This window comes from Octopus sinensis, linkage group LG10 (assembly GCF_006345805.1).
Source record: "Octopus sinensis linkage group LG10, ASM634580v1, whole genome shotgun sequence".
NCBI classification, from domain to species: Eukaryota; Metazoa; Mollusca; class Cephalopoda; order Octopoda; family Octopodidae; genus Octopus; species Octopus sinensis.
The window spans coordinates 26364408-26386771 of NC_043006.1; the positions used below are offsets into that span (position 1 = coordinate 26364408).

The following is a 22364-nucleotide window of genomic DNA, read 5'->3' on the forward strand; positions in this document are numbered from 1 at the left end:
TCAGGACATACATATATATATATAAATAAATAAATATATAAATATATATATGTATATACATACATATATATATATGTATATACATACATATATAAATATATATATACATAAATATATAAATATATATATATATACATACATATATATATATGTATATACATACATAATAAATATGTATATACATAAATATATAAATATATATATATATAAATATATAAATATATAAATATATAAATATATATATGTATATATATACATATATATATATGTATATACATACAATAATATATATGTATATACATACATATATAAATATATATATACATAAATATATAAATATATATATATATAAATAATATATGTATATATATACATATATATATATGTATATACATACATATATATATATGTATATACATACATATATAAAATATAATATATTAAATAATATATATGTATATATATACATATGTATATATGTATAGACATAATATATATTATGTATATACATACATATATATATATGTATAGACAGACATATATATATAGGTATATCATACATATATATATGTATATATATACATATAGAAATATGTATATATATACATATATATTATGTATATTATACAGATTATAATATGTATAGATATACATATAATATATGTATATGATACATAGTAATTATGGGTATATATACATATATATATATGTATATACATACATATATATATATGTATATACATACATATATATAGATGTATATACATACAGATATATAGATATGTATATAAATACATATATCTATATGGTATAGACATACATTATATATATGTATATACATACATATATATATATGTATATACAACTATATATATATGTATATACCAAACATTATAGATATGTATATACATACATATATATAGTATATTCATACATATAATTATGTATATACATAATATATATGTATATACATACATATATATGTATATACATACATATATATATGTATATACATACATATATATATGTATATACATACATATATATACATATATATATACAATAATACATATATATATGTATATACATACATATATATATGTATATACATAATATATATATGTATATATATAAATATATATGTATATACATAAATATATATATGTATATACATAAATATATATATGTATATACATACATATATAGATATATGATATACATACATATTATATATATGGAATACATAAATATATATATGTATATACATAATATATATATGTATATACATACATATATATATATGTATATAATATATATATATGTATACATACATATATATATATGTATATACATACATATATTATATATATGTATATACATACATATATATGTATATACATTACATATATATATAGTATATACATACATATATATGTATATACATACATATATAAAATATATTGTATATAAATATATATATATATGTATATACATATATATATATATATGTATTATACATATATATATATATATGTATATACATACATATATATATATGTATATACATACATATATATATATGTATATACATACATATATATGTATATACATACATATATATATATATACATACATATATATATATGTATATACATATATATATGTATATACATACATATATATGTATATACATACATATATATGTATATACATACATATATATATATATACATACATATATATGTATATACATACATATATATATATATACATACATTATATGTATATACAATACATATAATATATATATACATACATATATATGTATATACATACATATATATGTATATACATACATATATATGTATATACATAATATATATATATGATATACATACATATATATGTATATAATACATATATAATATATGTATATACATACATATATATATATGTATATACATACATATATATGTATATACATACATATATATATATGTATATACATACATATATATGTATATACATACATATATATATATATGTATATACATACATATATATATATATGTATATACATACATATATATATATGTATATACATACATATATATATATGTATATACATACATATATATATATATATATGCATATACATACATATATATATATGTATATACATACATATATATATATATATGCATATACATACATATATATATATATGCATATACATACATATATATATATATATGTATATACATATATATATATATATATGCATATACATACATATATATATATATATGCATATACATACATATATATATATATATGTATATACATACATATATATATATATATGTATATACATATATATATTATATATATGCATATACATACATATATATATTATATGCATATACATACATATTATATATATATGTATACATATATATATATATGCATATACATACATATATATATATATATGTATAACATATATATATATATGCATATACATACATATATATATATAGTTATAACATATATATATATATGATATACATATATATATATATGTATATACATATATATATATATTTGCATATACATACATATATATATATATGTATATACATACATATATATAATATGTATATACATACACATATATATATATGCATATACATACATATATATATATGCATATACATACATATATATATATGTATATACATACATATATATATATATGTATATACATACATATATATATATATGTATATACATACATATATATATATGCATATACATACATATATATATGTATATACATACATATATATATATATGTATATACATACATATATATATATATGTATATACATATATATATATGTATATACATATATATATATATATATATATATGCATATACATACATATATATATATGTATATACATACATATATATATATATATGTATATACATACCTATATAATATATGTATATACATACATATATATATATATATATGTATATACATATATATATATATATATGTATATACATACATATATATATATATATATGTATATACATACATATATATATATATATGTATATACATACATATATATTATATATATGTATATACATACATATATATATATATTATGTATATACATACATATATATATATATATATGTAATACATACATAATATATATATATATATGTATATACATACATATATATATATATTGTATATACATACATATATATATATATATGTTATACATACATATATATATATATATGTATATACATACATATATATATATATGTATATACATACATATATATATATATGTATATATATTATATACATACATAATATATATATATGTGTGTAATACATACATATATATATGTATATACATACATATATATATATATATATGTATATACATACATATATATATGCATATACATGTATATACATACATATATATATGCATATACATACATATATATATATATATATATATGTATATACATACATATATATATGCATATACATACAATATATATATATATATGTATATACATACATTATATATGCATATACATACATATATATATATATATATGTATATACATACATATATATATGCATATACATACATATATAATATATGTATATACATACATATATATAATATATATATATGCAATACATATATATATATATAATACATATATATATATATATGTATATACATACATATATATATATATATATGTATATACATACATATATATATACATACATATACATACATATATATATATACATACATATATAGATATACATATACAACATATATATATATATATATATATACATACATATATATATATACATACATATATACACACATATATAAATACATATATATATATACACACATATACATATTTATATAAATACACACACACACATATATAAATACACACACACACACACATAAATACACACACACACACACAATATATATATATATATACATACATACATACATACATACATACATACATACATACATACATATGTTGGTTGAGTCGATTTGCAGCCTTCATCCATTGTCTCATAAGGATCTTCCTCTCTGTTGGAACCTTGTTCCTATTTGTTTTGGCCTTTTGCTCTGGTACATATTTCTCGCATATTGCTTGCGCAACAGACATGAAACATTGTAGTTTCATGTCAATGTCTGGTGCTGAGAGACATTTCAGCCAGTTTTCTCTGAGGATCTCTTTTTAGATCAATTTCCAGTCTGCTTTGTGTAAGTTCAGGTCGGAGAGATTTCGGGTGCTTCCTGTAGGCCTTATGTCTCTAGTTACTTTCATCTCAAACATAGACAGCTCTATTATGTTGTGATCCAAGACTAACGTCGGTATCAGTTTCACATCGTAAATATATGTCCATATTTTTTGTGAAGCACAGATCCAGAATGTTATTTGCCCTAGCTGGTCTCAGTACAGTTTGCTCCATGAATAGGGCCTTGGTGAGGTTGAGCAAGGACTCCACCTGTGCTTGCTTGCAATGAGTCATTCCTGAGAGTATGAGACCTTCGGGCAATTTGAAATCACTCATAAGAAATATGGTCACGTGGTGTTCCAGTTTCATGAAGATTTCTTTAATTCTTGTGAGGCAATCTTCAAACTTGCCTATGTGGTTTGGAGCATCCTGTGGGCAATATGTATTGCATGTGACTATATTATGTTGTCTTATGTATACAATTAACGTGTCACATACCAAATTTGAGTATGACAGTAAGACCTGGGGTGTTAGGTCGTCACGGATGTATACAGCATCTCTACCATGGCTCCTTTCCCTTCAGTCTGTTTGCAGTATGGCATAGTTTGGTATATGTACTTCTGCATCCTCTATATCAGGGCTGAGGTGAGTTACCACGAGTGCCATGCATAGGGCTTGATTGCATGCAATAAGATCTCTCAGGAAAGAAATTTTGCTTTTATATGATGCAACAGGCCCCCAATATTTAGTAAAAGTATTGGGATGATGACTGTGCAGGGGTTAGGGGAGGCCATCCCATGTCTGTTGACTGCGGTGGTCTTGCACAGTGGTGGGCAAGGTTCCTTGTTTGTGCTTGATGAAGCCAGGTCAGCTGCTGTACCATCTTTTGCGCCATGTACAAAAAAGACTCTTGCTCAGCTGCTGCGTTGCGCATAACATCTGAAGAGCAAACTTCTTTTGTGAATTTCTTCCTTGGAGACATTTGTTGTCTTTCCTCAGGGAAGTTTTTCTCTTTAAGGCCCCTATAGTTTTGGTAGGATGTCGGGTGGGCAAACCAGCAGATTTTGCGGTCTTCCCCATGCCAACATTTGCCTTACATATAAAATTTGCAGGTTCTTGAGTGCCTTCCAAATTTCTTCTTTCCTGTAGGGTTTTGGATGGCATTTGATACTCCATGGGGTTTTCTGTTGATTGTTTGGTGGGTTGGGGTTTCGGTTTTGGTTGTTTCATCTTTGCCTTTTCCTTCCTTTCCTTCTTTATTTTTGTGTTCCATCCTTCCTTTTCTTGTGGTGGGAACCTTTTTTCCTCTGGTTTTCTAATGGGGTGAGGACTCTGTTCCTTTGTAGGACCACTGGCACAGAGGGGCTTCTAGTTACTGCTACCTTGGCTCCCCTATCCTTTTCTGCCTGATCATTCACAGGGGTGGGTGATTCATTCTTTTGAGGAACTAGTGGATCAAAGAGACTTCCGGGTTTTGTTTCCTTTTCATCTTTTCCATCCGTATCAGCCTTGCCACAATAGTTTTTGATTATGTCATCCAGAGTGTCACTGTGTGATCTTATGAGTATATAAGATCAAATGAATTCATTCTTCTTCCACTCTATCTGATCAATGGTTCTTTGAAAGCCATTGTTCTTCAGTGCAGCAGTGATGATGATGTTTGGCGGATTGCCGCTAGCAATCATCCATGCTCGCAACAGAAGATTTAATTCTTTCTTATCCACTTTGGTGCCATCTTCGTTTTTTAAGCCCAGAGGGGGAGTAGAGGGTAGAGAGGAAGTGAGAGATAGAGGGAGGTAGAAAAGAAACAGAGGGGGGAATAAGGAAAGAGAGATGGTGATATGAGGAGAGAGGGGGTATGGGGTGATAGAGAGACAGAGGAAGGTAGAGGAAGGGAAGAGAGACAGATTGAAGGAAAGGAGGGGAAGAGAGAGGACAGGAAGAGAAAGAGAGACAGAGCGAGGGAGAGACAGGAAAAGATGAAGGATGTGAGAGAAACGGAGAAACGGAGTGCGAAGAGGGGGGAAAATAAGAAGTATATGAGGGAAGAGGTGAGGTGACAGGAGGAGAGATAGATGGAAAGGAAAGGAAAGAGAAGTGAGAAAAGAGGAAGATATGAAAGAAGAGAGGAGAGGGAAAGGGAAGAATATATGTAAGAGAGGGAGAGAGGAAGAGGTAGGCATGAAAGAGAGAGTGGGAGCAGTTTTCCAATGCTGGTACATTGAGATAGTTTTTAGACAGCATCCTTTCGTGTGAAATTGTGGTTGAGACTTCTCCGAATGTCCTCGATGTTTGACAATGCAACAACAAAAATCAATACTGACACCGAAACTAATAAAACAAATAAGCAATATACCACCACTCTTCATTGGTAAAATTTTAATGAAATAAATGCACTTTATTAGATTTACTGAATTCATGCAATGAAAAAATTAAAAGAGAAAATGTTTTAAAGTTTTGGAAATCAGCTTTTGTATATACTTTAAAATTAATTTGAAACCTCATAAAAAATACTTTGTAATAATAAAAATTAATAATAAAAATTCATAATAATAAAACATGGAGTACGGCAGCTTATATCACTGAACTAAGCACATGACATAGTTTCAAGTCTTCAGCCATTGCGATATGTTTCACTCTTTATAAGTGAACGGATTAAATAACAAAAAAATAAAATAGATTCTACTCATTCTTCTCAACTGAAGTGGGTTAGCCATAAAAATAATTGCTCCTAGAAATAAATCTTGCAAGTAAGGAAAAAAAAAAAAAGAGGAAAAAAAGAAAACCTACCAGGTGGTCAGTGTAAGTAGCATCTCCCAATTCTTTTTAAGTATCCAATATAAGAAAACTCCTGAAACAGAAAGAATATTTTGATCATTATATTAATGCAAATTTTACTATTTTATTCTTTTTTTTTTTTTCTTTTCTGTTGACATGAAAGCAGTGTCTCAATATAACTGCAGTTTAGTGACTGCAACAAGTAAAAGCAGAAGGTCAAATTTTTATTGTTTTCTTTAAAAAAAAAAAGTATGACTGTGGTTAAAAAATTTGATTCACAACCATGATTCTAGGTTCAGTTCCACCAGATCACATGTTGAGAAGGCACTCTACATTGACCAATGCCTTATGAGTAAGTCTATTTCTTTACTACCCACAAGGCGCTAAACACAGAGAGGACAAACAAGGACAGACAAACGGATTAAGTCAATTATATCGACCTAGTGCGTAACTGGTACTTATTCAATCGACCCCGAAAGGATGAAAGGCAAAGTCGACCTCAGCGGAATTTGAACTCAGAACGTAACGGCAGACGAAATACAGCTACGCATTTCGCTCGATGTGCTAACGTTTCTGCCAGCTCGCCGCCCTATGAGTAAATCTGGCAGACAAAAAAAAGTGCAGAAGCCCACCATATGTGTGCACAGGTTTATGTCCCACTACTTGACAACAGGTGCTGGACTGTTTACATCTCAGTAAATTAGTGAAAAGAGACTGATAGAACAAGTAGCTTCAACTAAGTATTGGGTTTAGTATGATAGACTAAAACTCTTCAAGGCAGTAGTAGCACAGCACAGCTACAATCAGATGATTGAAACAAGCTAAAGAATCTTGTAAATAATAAGATTTTACAACCAGAACCATATACAAGAATTACAGTGAATTCGCTCTCTTTTTTCAGGCACCTTGCCTATAGACATCAAAAATCATGGATATCCATGCCAAAGGTTGAAGTTACATAATTTTTTCTTCTGCTAGTTTATATATTGTCTGCTTTGTTAGTCTCTTGCTCTCTTTATCATCAGTATTGCCACTGTTTTTAAGCCTGCAAGACTTTTTTACGACAATGTTCTGTAGCAGCATATTCTTTCTGACACCATCCTTTACATATTTTCAGCTCAAATCTCACACAACCCCAACTGCGTGCAATTATGTGAGATTCAACTATTTTGATACACGAGGTAACTTTAGACACCCTATATTCTAAATAAAAGTAACAGGATGTTCAACTACAATATCTTTAATTCTTTTGATACCAACCTGCCTGAGACCACTCCTGATTCTTTGATACAAACATCTCGTCTAAAAATTATCTAAACTAAAACCTTCCATTAAAATTTCCTTTTAATAACAACAAAGTTATGCTACTAAATACTTATCAAAATTAATTGAACCAAAGTGTATTTTAACATCAATATAGTAAACTAAAGGTTTATCACAGTTCAGCTGGGTTAAGTCAGGGACCAAACTACATTAATCAGAAACATGTCATACAACTCACACAAGCAAGACAGTTTCACAATCACAATCAAACAAACACACTTTACTGAATCAACAAGAGCCTCAACAATCAACCTGCTAAAAATAGCAACCAAATTCCCTCATCACACTCCCACTGTCTGAAAGGAAAGGAAACATTTGACAATGTAACTAAAACGGTATGATGGTCAAGTCAGAATACATTTGATCACAACTGTTCAATCAGGGCATACCTAGAACCAAACAACACTTTTCATAAAAAAAGAAGCCAATGAAGTAGTCACTAACTCAGTAATGGCAAACCTATGATGTCAACAAAAATTTAATACATCTCACAACACCAGTTTCCATCTTTTTAACAACTTACAAACCATTGGTTGATGGAATATTAAGAGAAAAGTATTTACGCTAAGAAATCCCAAACATTTAACCATCTATGTTCATGTACATATGCACACATACAATGCCTATGTATTCCTCTATTATCCATATACATTCCAGACACCTCACACCAGATACATAATTTCACAACAGAATCAAATTTAGATTGGACATCATTTACCAAGACATACATAGTGAATACAGTTCATTCCTCCATTAAAAAAATTTAAATATTCAAAATAAATGAGAATTTAAGATCAAACCACAAAACAGTCTCTACTAGAAGCACAAATCACTTTACCATTGCAAATTTAGCACACATAGAAGGCGTCACCACTATTATTATTTACAAATTCAAATTATACTGGTCTACAATCCAAATATAACCTTTTTGACCTACCAGATCTAGTTTTTAAGTTACTGAGTCCTATAATCACGTGGACACCTGTTATTTTTGTAACCTAAATTTGAAGGATATTAACTGGAAAAGATCACCAAACACTCGTCTATCCTAATACTGCCTCTGCTATTAAACCAGTTCCATACAGTGAAGAGCTTCCTGTTACTGTTTTCAATGTCTTGCTAAGATAACTTTACTCTCAACCAAAGAAGATTCATCACCTGAAGATGACACTAGAGATCAAGGCTTTTCAATTGAGACTTTACCTCAGCTATTCTCCCAGGTAGAGCTGAATGATCTAGTTCATGAATTGAACCTCCCAAAAAATTCTGCAGAACTATTGGCTTCCCAATTGAAAGAGAAGAATCTTCTAGAGAATGGTGTCTGTATAACCTTTTATCAGAATCGGAATGAAGATTTTCTTTCTTTACAAAAGAAGAAGAGCTGGTTTACTGCAGAGATATCAGTTGGCTTTTTAATAAACTTGGCATTGAGGAATACAAACCAGAGGAATGGTATCTAAGCGTAGTTTAAAATGTGTATTGTTGCACAATGGAAATGTGTATAGCTCTGTCCCACTCTGCCATGAAAATATGAAGAAACTAAGTTGGTTTTAGAGAAAATACTGTATCATAAGCATAAATGGGTCATCTGCATTGATTTAAAGATGGTGAATTTTCTCATGGGGCAGCAATCTGGTTATACCAAATACCCATGCTTTCTTTGCATGTGGAACAGTAGAGACTGAGTAAACCACAATATTAAGAAAGACTGGCTGTCTGCAACAAATATGGCTCCATGTAGAGCTGCCAATATATTGGAAGAACCTTTAGTTGAATGAGATAAGATCATTTCACCCCCTTTGTACATCAAACACAGATTGATCAAGCAATTCATCAAAGCTCTTGACAAAAATGGGGAGTGCTTCAAGTATATCTGCAGTGTATTTCCAGACTTGGTGATTGAAAAACTTAAAGCAGGGATTTTTGATGGACCACAGATCCTTAAGCTCTTGGGGGACACAAATTTCATGAAAACAATGAGCAAAAATGAAGCATCAGCTTGGCTAGCCTTTGCAGAAATAGTGCAAAATTTCCTTGGTGTTAATATGAGCATCTAAATGCATCATCTTTTTAGTCATCTTGATTGTTTTCCTGAAAATCTGAGATGTTAGCGATGAACAAGGCGAACAATTCCATCAGAACATCAAGGAGATGGAAACTTGGTACCAAGAACGTTGGGATGCTGTGATGATGGCAAACTATTGCTGGTGTTTAAAACAAGATATTCCTGTTGCTCAACATTCATGGTGCACAAAGAAGCATAAATTTATTCCTTGAATTTTCAGCCAAAAATCTTTGCCAATGTGCATTTTCAATTTTTATTTCTACTTTGTTTTTTATTACACTCTATTGATTCATATTATATGCCTCATGTATGAATAAAATACTTACTCTATCAGGTTTAGTCAGAAAACTAGACCTGACAGAGAAAAACTGAAGTTATTTTTGAATTTAGCAGGCAAAAATCACTTAGGAATTCATTGAAATATTCCAGGCATGAGACAAAAAAAAATTTTTTTTTTAGTAATTATTAATAAATGTGATATGCTTGCCTATGTAATAATTGCATATGTCAAAATTTTTTATCTGCACTGAGAGCACAACAGATGTAAATTCAAATGTTAAACTGAAATCTGATAAAAAAAAATAAAATACAAACTCAGAACAGACAATGGAAAAACTAAGAATCAAAGTAACTTCTTGTACATTTCACTCATCACACATAATCAATTAACAATAATTCATTTACTTTCAAAGTCTAAACTGTACGCAATTGTAATTGTTGCTTGAGGCATTAAAACAGCACTAAGCACTCTTCTATGTGAGAAACAAAGTTTAGTCTTTTAGAGAACTTTCTCTCAAAAGACTTCCTGTGAGATTATTTTTTGTATTTTATCAAGTGAATTTCTTTGGATTTTTTTCTTCCTTGATTTAACATAATGGTGTTAATACCGCAAGCAATGAGTTAGAATTTAGTAGCATTTACTAATGTTTTAGGAGAAAATATTTAGTCATATTTTGACATCCTCTATACACACCAACAATGTAATATCAGGATTTACCGATTCCAAGTGGGAGTGAAGTTATAGTTGACCATGGCATTGATACTTTCATTAGCAAATGGTAAGGATTAAACAAAAAAAAACAAAAAAACAATTTACTGACATATTTTAACCCTTTCGTTACCAACCCGGCTGAAACCGGCTCTAGCTCTTTAGTACAAATGTCTTGTTTTCACAAGTTTTGAATTAAAATCTTCCACCAAACCTTAGTCACAATTTATGTTCCTGACACTAGCTTAATGATAACTAAGTTATTTTACTAAATTCTTTGTTATATTTAAAGTAATTGAAAGAAACACAGAGCATCTCAAAATAAATACAGTAACAAAAGGGTTAAATACAGGGTCTCTGCATATTGGTGGATTTATGAGGGGAGCATTATTATTATAAGAGTAAATAGCATTAATTTATCAATGCTGTGAGACAAAACCTTTGAAAGGAGATAAAGGCATATCTTGCAATACTTTTCTTCTCATGGGAGTTGTGCAGCTGACACGTTATAGAGACTACTAGAGCACAAATTCAAGTTTGAAACAAGAAACCAATGTCCCAGCATTGATTTCAAACATACATGCAAAAGCACACATCAACTCATATGGTACAGACAGAATCTATTGATAGAAACTTAGACATATTGAACTAAATGCAATTCACTGTAATCTCTAGTTTCCTATAGGATTGGGAGATTTATAGAGAAAAAATATAGGCATTTCAGAGGAGATCTTGATAATTCATGTGTTGTCACTTCTGACGACCATCTGAATATTTCTATAAATGCATTTCTGATATTTGACCTTATCATTCACCATCATTAAATTACCAAACTTACATAATTACATATTTGCAGCCATTATCACAAAAATATACTGTATATGGATTACATACATTTATATTGATGAATGCATCAATGGTCAACCAGACTAGCTATATTGTAGGTACAAGACTTGGACTGAAAGTAATGCCAAAGTTGACATAACTTTTTTTTTTCTCCATACTAGGTGTGAGTAGCCATATGGGTCCTTCTTCAAGAACCTGCTCCACACCATTCTCTCATATTAATCCTTTCATCCCCCAAGCACAAAATTGGTCCCACCCCCACCTACCCCAGGGCTCATAGTCTTTTTTTAACAGTATGGCAACCTAAATAGTGCAGGTGGCGTGATAAAAGCACCCAGCCCACTTTGTTAAGTGGCTGGCATTAGGAAGGACATCCAGTCATAAAAACCATGCCAAAGCAGATATTGAAGCTTGATGCAGTCCTTGGACACCTAAGTTCCTATCAAAGAATCTAACCCATGCCAGCATGGAACATGGTTGTTAACTGATGATGATGATTGTAAATCATTCAAACTGAAAACTGTTATAACTCTTCTTCCTATTCTTCTTCATTGCAGGTAAATAATAGGTTCCATGCAGAAGCAGTGTACCATCATTGTCAGAAGGCTACAGGTATTTACATAGAGGACACCACAAACATCTATGCAATGTGCATAGATGAACGAAGAAGCACAAAAAAGTAGAAATCAGCACTGAAGACAAACCATGGAGTCAGAGACCATCAATACTGACCACTGACACGAATTGGCTGCAAGTGGGTGAATTAAGTTGCACAGACTGATGTCATTATCTCTGAGCTTGCTACATAACTGGACTATGGTCACAATGCATTAAAGAAAATAGACATCAAAAAGTGTGTGCAAAGTATATACCTCAGCAGCTGACTCATGATTTGAAGGAGAAAAGTGTAGATGTCTGCTCAATTCTGCTGGAAATGTTTGAAACAAATGAAAACACGTTTTTTACTGATCTGATGACAGGAGATGAAATGAACTGCGGGTATGTCTTTATAGGAAATAGCACCATACTTTCCAAAGTCCAAGTTCAAGGGCCATCAATCAGTATAAAAAGTTATGTCTTTTCAATGACATGGTCATCATTCTCCTCAATTTCCTAGGACATGGCTGTACTGTGAACAGTAAATGAGACAATAAAAAAACTTTAAAAAGTCCAAAGGAGGAAAACAGAGGGAACAAGAATCATACAACCCAGATCTGGTGCCCTCTGACTTTCACCTGTTCAGTCCAATGAAGGATAGTCATCATGGACATAGAGGAAGTGGTTGTGAAGAAGTGGAAGCTATAATATATTCTAAGCATTTTCAAAAGTAATGTCAGCAACTAGTAAGCAAAAGCTTGCCTGTGAGATTACTATTTTCTGGATGTAATCTCAACTGTTTGTGCATATGCCACAGCTGCATTGTTCTAAATATGTTGCTTGTGAAAGGTCACTAACAATTCAGAGTTGATGTATTCCTACCCTTACTGGGGAAGTCTAGCCTTTGTGATGAGGTCTTTGATATATTCTATGTGCATTTATATGAAACACCAAAAGAATTTGTAAAAACTAAAATAGTTTTAGTTTGTATTAAGAATAGGGAGATTGTGTGTTTCTTTGAGATACAAGTGGTTGATTTGGTGCCACTAAACGAGGCTAAGTTATTATATGCCCATTATGCTTAGTTTTCAGGTCAATAATACTTATGTGCATAAGAGACAGAAATTGTAGAGGTGAGAAAAAGATCAAGGGTGTTTGTAAAGTCAATGGGTTAGTCAAAAACACAAACTAAAAATTGACCCCAACTCCATGTTTCATTTTATTCTTTGTCAGAAGAAACCTAAAAGGATTCATTCCTTACACATTTTCATTATCTTTTTCTGTTGACTACAACTAATGTCACATACATGTCTTTTAAAGCTAATAATACCTAAGTTATTCCTCTTCATACAAGTACAGTAAGCATTGGAGACCAATACTGTTTCTGCTCCTCCATTATGGACAATGCTAACAATAATGACGCTCAACACAGGGACAAGACCACACATTTTTTCAAGGTGATATAGTTGATCAAACTGACTGGAGTATTTGGTAAGTACCTTATTTCAAAGTACAATGAAAGGATGAAGGGCAAAGTAAACCCCAGCAGGGTTTGGAATCTGAATGCAAAGGAATACAAACTGACTGGACCATATTCTTCAAAGAATACTTACAGCTACTGATTCACACCAAAAGTGAGATATTAATTTAAAGTTTTGCTCATATGATACTGTATACTCTTTAAAACATCAACTTAACAATGAATATAAAATATTTTATTGCCACTCCTTTTTGGTTAGGTCAATGTAGTTTCAAAAACACCTATTTCAAGACCTACAAAAAATTTTGTAGGCCAAGTATTTTTTTTTTACTAGTAACTCACCAACTAATGCATTACTTATGAAAAAAAAAATAATTTCAGGACATTTTCACTAACATTGATCAAATTGTAGTAACATTTGAAGCCTCAACAAGCTATGTATCAATGATCTAACAGCAAATAAACCATCTGAACATCAATTTGCTGCTGAAAATACTGCTCTTCTTACAGTGTCTTTATACTTAATCACTGCTGATCAAATGAAGAACACAAATCTACACTGCAAATAACACCTGTTTCAAAACAAAATATTGAAGCTTAATACTGTTTTGGACTGACCTAATAAAATGCTATCTACTCTTATAAAAAAAAAAAGGAAAAAAACAAACAAAATCTTTGTTCAGGAAAATGAAAGTTGGAATTTTGAAATATAAAAAAACACTGCATTGAAATGTAGATGCAATTTTTACTTTGTGTCCACTTTCAACTTTTGTTATGTTTTTTTAACAGCAAACAAACATTAAATGTATTTCTTCAGAAACAATTTAAAAAAAAACATTTTGTGTAATAAGTGTATGCTGAGTTACATAAATGACATGTATTACTTTTGGCAGAAGCTAATTCCTGGCGACTATTGGAGGTTTCCAACTAAACCAGCTTTGCCAGATTTCTAGCACTAACTTTCACGCAAAATCATGTACTAAAGATCTTTACTTTTATTTTTACATTCCAGTCAGTGGTCTGCAGTCATGCTGAGATATTACCTTGAAGGGTTTTAGCTAAACAAGTCACCTCTAAAATTTATTTTCTAAAAATTTGGTACTTATTCTATCAATCGCTTTTGCCAAAACATTAAGTTATATATTCATAAACAAACCAACACCAGTTGTCAAGCAGTGATGGGGGTAGGGGGTAAATACAAACACACACACACACACATGATGGGCTTCAACACAGTTTTCTTCAACCAAATTAATTCAGAAGAGATTGGTAGACCTAGGGATATAATAGAAGACACTTACCCCAGTTGCCATGTAGAAGCAATGAACCCAAAATTATGTAATTGCAAAGCAAGCTTCTAAACCTCACAACCAAGCCTGCACCTACGTTCATCTAAATTACAATCTGTCAACTTATCTTTACCAATTCCACATTAAAGAGAAGTAGAACTGTTGAATAGACACTTCATCACAAACTAAAACTCATGCAAGAACTAGTTGAAAAATCCCTTTTGAACTGAATTACTGGCAATTTATGACAGATATTACTTTTCAGTTAAGGAAACAATGTAAAATCCTTTGCCAAAAAGAAAAATACATTTGCTAGGTTAACAGATACTTGCAACTCACCATTTAAAATTTATCCATAAAAGTTGAGAAAACTTATGCACAAATAATCAATAAGAAAATTGAACATGGAAACATTGAGGCAAAATAGTATTTTGTACAGCTAGCAACCCATACGTCCCATGCCTGTTAAATGCAAATTAATGAAATAAATGTTTAATTGATGGAAGTTCAACTTAAATATTTGTCCATTATCTCAAATCAATTGTACTTCATTAGATCTGTAAACTGGAGAATGTGGACGGAATTGTGCACTTGACTAGAGTTTCTAGTCAGTGAGTCTGCTTGGAGACATCAAACACCCAGTTCCATAACTTATTAATTTGGCTGCTACATGGAATAAGTCAAATTCTTAAAATACTTTCTTGCTGGTTTGTAAACAATTCTATAAAGGCATCATGTATGAATTCATAACTTAAGACCATGTAGCCGAGAAGTTCACTTCCCAACCACTCAAAAAGCTGACCAAAGCCTTTTGAATGGAATTTGCTTAACAAAAATTGAAAGGCTCGTTATATATATATTTTTGTACATTTGTATCTCATTGACTTGACATTGGGTAATAGTTGTAAATGAACCTCACCGTCATGGGAAGTATTATCTTAAGTGAAAATGGATGAGGGTTGGCAACAAGAACATTCAGCTATAATAATAAAAAATCTTCCAGCAACTCTCTGATGACCCATGAAAGCATGGAAAACTAAGTTTGAACTGGTAAGACACTGCAGGTGTTATTTCATATTCACATAAGGTACATTAATCATAAAAGACTTGGGGATTACTTAGATTTTTATGAAGATTTTGACTCCAGTACTTTTACCATAGATTTTAAAATTCAAATCTTGACAGGAATACCAACTTCAAACGCAATAAAAAAAAAACAACCAATTAAGTCATATTTATAGCAAATAAATGGAAAAATATCTTAGAAAACTAGGAAAGAAATCAATGAAACATTTTCCATTAATCTTCCAATATTTCTATTGTAAGTATGAAAACTGAACAGATAAAAACAGTTACAACACGAAACAAACAATTCACTGTTATATACTGAAAATATTTTTTTAAAAGGGCACCGTAATGAAGTATGTTACTGCCTAAATAACTAAAATAATACATTAACAAGTGAAGGAACTCCTATATTTCTTTTTAATTGACCTTTCAAAAACAATCTGAAACTAGTAACACAAAAGAGAAACTCTCACCAATGCTTCTGAACAAAACATATGGAAATCTGTACCAACATATTCATTTAAACAACTTTATAAAAATTTCGAATGAAAGTAAACTTTTAAACAACTTCGAAAGCATTACATACATCTCAAGAAGCAGAATTTTATATTCTTTAAACTTTAAAATATATAAGTAATATTTTCAATATTTCAAAAATACAAATAAAATTCTACCATGTATCAAATAAGTTTCATAGCCATCTTTAAAACTCCTAAAAAAATTAAAATTATCATCATTAAGTCAGCGGCACGATTAAGAGCAAATCAAGTATGATTACAAACAGATCGCAGTTAATGCACAAGAGAATGTATAAGCATTTAGTTTAGAATCCATGTTATTTAATTAAAAGCAAATTTTTTTTAGACTTTTATCCCTCGAGAAAATGTAATTATAATATATGTAATAGTATTAGTTGTAGTGTTGATCATATTTAGAGTTGTAAGTATAGTTCCTGTTGAGTGTTACAAGTAGTTGTCAAGTTGTTAATGACAATGTAGCAGCAATCTAAATGCTTCCAACTTCGTGATGGTAAATTGTGCTGGCACCAACACGATTTAAGTCATGGATAAAGCTGTCGCTGATGTCAGTTTTTTTTTTTTCTTTCTAGAATGAATATATTTGATGAATTTAGACAATTATTTTGTTTTATTTCTTACATTTAAAATATCAGAGATGAGAAAAGACTGACCATCCTCTTTTCTACTCATTATATCAGTTCTCGTTGTAATGAAATCAGTTCTACATTTTCTTAATGATAAATAAAAAATGGGGGAAAAAACGATGTTTTTAGCATAACTTTATTAAATATTAAATTCGAAACAGAAAAACTGAATAAAAAATTTAAAATGTATTAATATCAAATAGTTATTTAGCAATAAAATATTAAAAATAGGTTTTCAGTATAACATACGATTAAACGTCGAGAAAATCTAGTATCAATTTTAATAAAGCTCATAAAAACTGAAAAATATTATTCAAAGTTTTAACAATTTAAATACAAAAGAAATTTCAGATAGATTTAAGAATATATGATTTTAATAATGCCCTAAACATTAATTTCTTGCCCTTATATAATAAATATTATAAACAACAAAAATCACCATAATAAGATTTGATCATTTTAAATGCAATGTCAGTAATTTGTTAACTTTAATCTGATAAATAACCTATTTTTATACGAAGGCAATTAAAAAAAAATGAGTGCAATTTGATCTCACTTGAAGCATGTCAAAGGATTAGAAAAACATTGATTTCAATATATTTTAAAATGAAGTCTCGTTTTCTTTCAACCGAAGCAGAATATAAAAATGTTGATTAAATATACAAACGAAACGCAAAAAGAACCCAACTACTACAGCTTAACTGTTATCCACACAATAAGTTTCAATATCAGTTTATGTCTCCGTGTGTCATTAAAAAATATGTCACCGATTTTAAGTGATATATATACCACAATATATCGCAAACTGTAGCACCTTGTTAAACCTTTACATTTCAATGATTCAATTAGGAGAACCTAGCCGAATGTAACTTAAAGAGTAAACACACAGCAACATAAACAGACTAAAAATAAAATAAACTGATTAACTGGTCGTCTAAGTGTCTATAAAAATCCATTCAGAATTCATTTACAGAATATCTCTAAGTACTCGTCGCAATACCATATCTAACAGAAATTGAACTAATTAAAAGGCGTATTCTGTCCTGAATATACAAATCTACTAAAATAATTGCAAATCTTAAAATTTTCTAACAAGGGCCTTAAGCAACACATTCTACATACAACCTTCAGAAAATTTAAGGTCAACAAATTAAATTTAGTTAAGATTTATTATAAATAAATATCTGAAAATCAATAGAAATGAATTGGGTAAAAAAAAATATCTGTTTGGTTTATTTCGCAAAATTAAAAAATAAAACAATTTCAATCAAAACTGTATGCACACAAGCCCTACTTGAGAATAATTGATTATTCTGTATATTTATAAATACAACAGCTGTTAAATTACATTATTTAACAAGAAATATTAAAATATTATACAGCATCATGCTTAGAATACGAACTAAGAAGTTCATTAAAAATGCCTAACAAGAATTAAAGAAAACAATGTGATCAACAGAATAAGAGACAAAACATCAATTATGTAACTAAATAGATTAATCTTTAACAGAGTAAATCAACTTGTCAAAATATTTTGAAATTCTTACAAGAACGCGTGTAAATTAAATATTTTTTCCAATCTGATACAAAAAAAAAGGGGTATGACAACAGTTAAGTTGACAAACATCAATACGATGCTTTATTTAAACAATATAACTATAAAGTATTACTTATACTCGATATGTAAACTGACATCGCTAATAATGAGTGAATGTCAAGACAGCGAAGATAACTTCCTCACCCCTCAACTAATTTACACGTCACTGTCAATTGATATAATTATACGACACACGAATGTTAAGACACTTTTAATTTTATAAACATATGCAATAAACAATTATGAATTATTTCCTTTGAATGTACTGACTTCCGTTAAAATGTCAACCAACATATATTCAGAAGCAAGATGTGTTTACTTCGATCTTCATAAATTTCCATTTTTAAAATTAATACAATTATCATATCAAGCAATAAAATTTACAATTCAACAATATAATTGTTTACAGAATCAAAGTCATAAGATATCAGTAACTAGATGACAGGATCTGAAATATTTTTCTCTCCTTCTCTCTCATCATGTTAAAGTGAGCTCTGATTATAACCAAAGAACTTTGACCATGACTGACGATTAACTTGTACAATAATAAAGTTCTACAAACGAAACTAAATAAATGTAGAAAAATCTGTGTTGGGTAAAGAGAATCTAACAATAGTTATAATGGTACTTAAAAGAAATTAACCATATAAATGCGTTGCCAATCTCGATCTGTCTCTCTCCCTCTCTTCCATACATACAGATTTCTCTATATGCCTGTATCCTTTCTAAATATAATTGTTGAACAGTCAAGCTTCTCACAAAAATTTAGGTCACAACACGAAGTAGACACATCGCCATCTCTTACTCATACTACTACTACTACTACTTTCAAAACTGCTACTATTTACACGGCAACTAACAACTACTAACAACGTCGTACCATACTATATACTACCAAACAAATTAGTCGTTTTCCAGTCTTTCAGTGCAAGACCTGTTGAAAGGGATACAAGAATATCAAATGGCAAAACAAACCTAATGATATCGAATTCTTTTATTATGCTTATAGCATTTATTTCACTCCCTTGTCAGTGTAGACACATGTATATTATATAAAGCGCAAATAAAACGCACAAAAGGAGCGGTGATTATTCATATATAATATATACGGTGACTAAATATGATGTATTTTATTCGATTAACACAAAATAAAACTGAATTTTAGAAAGAAAAATACAGAAATTAACTAATTCGACGAAAACGACTGTTCTGGTTTTTATATCTACCACTACATACTAATCGCTTATTAAGGCATCATCACAGGGAGATAGAAGTAGCTCGTGGTTTTCTAAAGTGTAGTACCTCAGCAGATTTAGGTGAAATAAATGATAAGGGCCGACTCACCTTCGTTATGCGATTTCTGTTCCCAATTGAGTTGGGATATCCCCATCTTGGCAGCCATCTTTAATACTTTACGCGTACATTAGCGTCCTCTGTCGGTGGATGGTGACATTACTAAATCTCCTCCCCCTTTCACTCATCATCGTGCCATTTCTCCAACTTTGTCACGCTGTGTACTCCGCCTTTTGCTCCTATCACGTCTACCAATTCTTTCGATACATTCACTTATAGAATATGCGGTATCATATATATATATGTATATAAGATGATTACAATAACAGTTTTGTTTATCATAAATCTTCTGCCTACAGATGACACAAACTTCAATTTTTTCACAGTAAATCAAATTGCTGTAAAAATACCTGTTTGTCTCAGTCTGTTTCACAGGAAAATGCGCTTTTGATGTCAGTGGTTCTAATCAGATGACTATGAAATGTATATTTTGTAATTCCATTCTGGTTTTATTGTTTTATGTTTAAAGAATAAAAATGCAACTGTATAGAAAATGTCTTTTTACTGATATTCAGCAAACATGACAAAAATAATCACTCACAACATAAATAGATTTGTAAATACAACAAAGATTTCATAGAATTTCTGCTTATGTCAAAATAGGACCACTGACGAAAAGAGATCGATTCACGCTTTCCAAATGGAGAAAAGTTGACGAAAAACATTTTACAGTAATAATGTAAAATTCTGACATGAAGCTCATTGCAACACATAATCTAACAAAAATTCAGAAAGAAACTGAAAATAATTTGAAAATAAATAATCCGGTAGTTTGATAATGAGAATTCAAATAATCCATAACTGAGTAAATTAATACTTTACAATGTCTTCGATTTTCTCACAAGTATTCCATCACTAATAATAATTGTAATATTATTAACTAGCCACATCATCTTTGTTGATTATTTGCTTGGAACAGGAGCCATACATATAATTACATTCATGAACCAAGTGTCCACACGAATCTTTTAGTTTGTATTCTTCCGTTATCATAGTTCTAATAGGTCACATTCATAGTAGTCATAAATTATACTTTTCTTTAAGCTGATTAATGATAGTTGTAACAGGAAAAATATTCAAGAAATATGTTTACGTTCCAGAGTCAGAATTTCTGGCTCTGCAAATGGAAATGGATTGGTTTACAAGCAAGCAGAAGACCACGCGGAAATGGCAGCGTAATTCATATTCACTATGTATGGAACGTCAAAAGTGTCTGAATGTGGTAATAAATCTGAAACGAAAATATCGATTTGATTGATCTTAATTTTTCTATGAACCTTCGAATATAATTTTTTTTAATTAAATTATATTTTTTTTAAACATAAAATTTGCAACATATAAAGATGCTGCTATATCTCTTAAGCATCGCAGCGCTATCAACATCATAGATGCAATCGGAACAATCTGTAGCCGATAGAAACAAAATGGGACCAAAAAAAAAAAACAGAATGTGAACGAAAACAAACAGTTTCTCTAAACTGGCCTGTTACTGT

At 29.7% G+C, this 22364-nt stretch overlaps 1 protein-coding gene across 3 annotated transcripts in view; it reads right to left on the reverse strand.

Moving 5' to 3' along the window:
* LOC115216606 (serine-rich adhesin for platelets) overlaps positions 1 to 22071 on the reverse strand; it is a 131651-nt gene extending 109580 nt beyond the window's left edge. For all 3 annotated transcript variants that reach the window (XM_036506407.1, XM_029786081.1, XM_036506406.1), the window contains exons 1-2: positions 20863 to 22071; positions 7116 to 7176 (exon numbers count right to left, since the gene is read on the reverse strand). The gene's annotated coding sequence lies outside the window, so the exon portion shown is untranslated. The remainder of the gene's footprint in view (positions 1 to 7115; positions 7177 to 20862) is intronic.
* Positions 22072 to 22364: the final 293 nt, after the last annotated feature.